The sequence below is a fragment of the Olea europaea genome, chromosome 12 (genome assembly GCF_002742605.1).
Source record: "Olea europaea var. sylvestris chromosome 12, O_europaea_v1, whole genome shotgun sequence".
NCBI classification, from domain to species: domain Eukaryota; kingdom Viridiplantae; phylum Streptophyta; class Magnoliopsida; order Lamiales; family Oleaceae; genus Olea; species Olea europaea.
The window spans coordinates 4032854-4035104 of record NC_036248.1 but is presented as its reverse complement, the minus strand read 5'-3'; positions in this window follow the sequence as shown (position 1 = coordinate 4035104).

Here is a 2251-nt window from a genome sequence, read left to right as displayed (position 1 = left end):
CCTGAAACATCTGAAAAGGAAACACTTCTAGATAAACATTCTAAGGAACCATCAACTAGGGTTAAATCTAACCATCCTAAGGATAATATCATTGGGGATCTAGATGAAGGGATGAGACTTCGAAGGAGAGTATTGAATAATCTAGCATACACTAGCTATGTGTCTCAAGTCGAGCCTAAGAAAGTTGAAGAGGCTCTTAGTGATGAGTGTTGGGTAAATGCAATGCATGAGGAGCTAAATCAATTTGCTAGGAATAATGTGTGGATATTAGTTCCCAGACCAAAAAATTGCAATGTGATCGGTACCAAGTGGATCTTTAAGAACAAGACAGATGACCAGGGTACTATTACTAGGAATAAGGCAAGATTAGTTGCTCAGGGGTATACTCAGGTTGAGGGGATTGATTTTGATGAGACTTTTGCCCCTGTTGCACGACTTGAGTCGATTAGGATTCTACTGGCTGTTGCATGTACCTTAGGGTTCAAGTTGCATCAAATGGATGTTAAAAGTGCCTTCTTGAATGGACTTCTTCAGGAAGAAGTTTATGTGGAACAACCTAAGGGATTTGTTAATCCAAAATTTCCCCACTATGTCTACAAACTTCACAAAGCACTCTATGGTTTGAAGCAAGCTCTTAGAGCTTGGTATGAGAGACTTACATCATATTTGGAAGAACATGGGTTCTCTCGAGATTGAAGAACATGGGTTCTCTCGAGGTGGTGCAGACAGGACCTTATTCATTAGACATATAGAAGAAAACTTTACCATTGCTCAGATCTATGTCGATGACATCATTTTTGGGTCTCCTCTAGAGTCTTTAGCGATTGAGTTTGCTGAGTTTCTGCAGAGAAAGTTTGAGATGAGTATGGTTGGGGAGTTGAGCTACTTTTTAGGACTTCAGGTACGTCAGACAGAGGATGGACTGTTTATCTCACAGTCTAAGTATGCTAGGGATTTGGTTAAGAGATTTGGGTTAGATAGTAAGAAACATACTAGGACACCGATGAGTACTAGCTTGAAGTTAGGTCGTGATCCTTCTGATAAGAGTGTAGATCCTTCCCTATATCGTAGCATGATAGGTAGTATTCTCTATTTTACAGCTACTAGGCCCGACATTGCTTTTAGTGTAGGAGTGTGTGCTTGTTTTCAGGCAGATCCAAAAGAGTCACACATAAGTTCTGTTAGACGAATCATTCGATATGTGAGTGGTACTGCGGATCTAGGGATTTTCTATTCTAGGAGTTCCAATCTTGACTTGGCTGGATACTCCGACGCCGATTGGGCCGGAAATGCAGATGATAGGAAAAGTACGACCGGGGGTTGTTTTTACATGGGTAGCAATCTCGTAGCTTGGCTAAGTAAGAAACAAAACTCAATATCCTTACCACGGCAGAGGCCGAATACATAGCTGCAGGGAGTTGCTGTACTCAGCTTCTTTGGATGAAACAAATGCTTAGTGATTATGGGATTAATCAAGGGACTATGACTATCTTTTGTGATAATACAAGTGTGATTAACATTTCTAAGAATCCCATTCAGCACTCTCGTACAAAACACATCGATATACGACATCATTTCATTCGAGAGCTGGTTGAATCACAAGTTGGTTCCCTCGACCATGTGTCTACTGAGAATCAATTGGCTGGATGGGTTGAGGTTCGAATCGCTTCGATCGGCTGTAGGTGTTAGTTCACCTATTTGATCATGTGTTCATACACATTCATACCCTCATCACATTGCATATGTGTTGCATGTTTGTGTGTTTGTTTAATCTTAGTTTACGAGTTTTATTTGTGTGTTTCAATAAAAATAAAAAATAAAAAAAATAATTTTGATTGGGGTTTTGATTATGTGTGTGCCTTATATGCTTTGACTCTAACATGTGCATTTAGACTCGTAATCTTTTATTCATCATATGTACGACTCTGAGGTTCCATCTAAGTTCACTTTGTCTGTGGAGTTTTGGGTATATGGCTCGTCATTCACCTTTGCACAGTGCACACCGTAGTCCTGTAAATGAGTCTTGACCGCATGGGTGAGACTTGGGATGGTGGTCTACTATGATTGGGGTTGTGTGTCCATTTGACTTGATCTAGGACGAGTGTTACCTAATCATGATGTCTTTCCCCACGTTTATTGTATATTGTCGAACTTTTGCTATGTTTGGGGCCTATTTGACTCGAACTATTAAGCCCGAGGGATTTTTAACCTGGTGCCCTAAGGTCGTCTGGCTTGGGAGTCACCGGCCCAA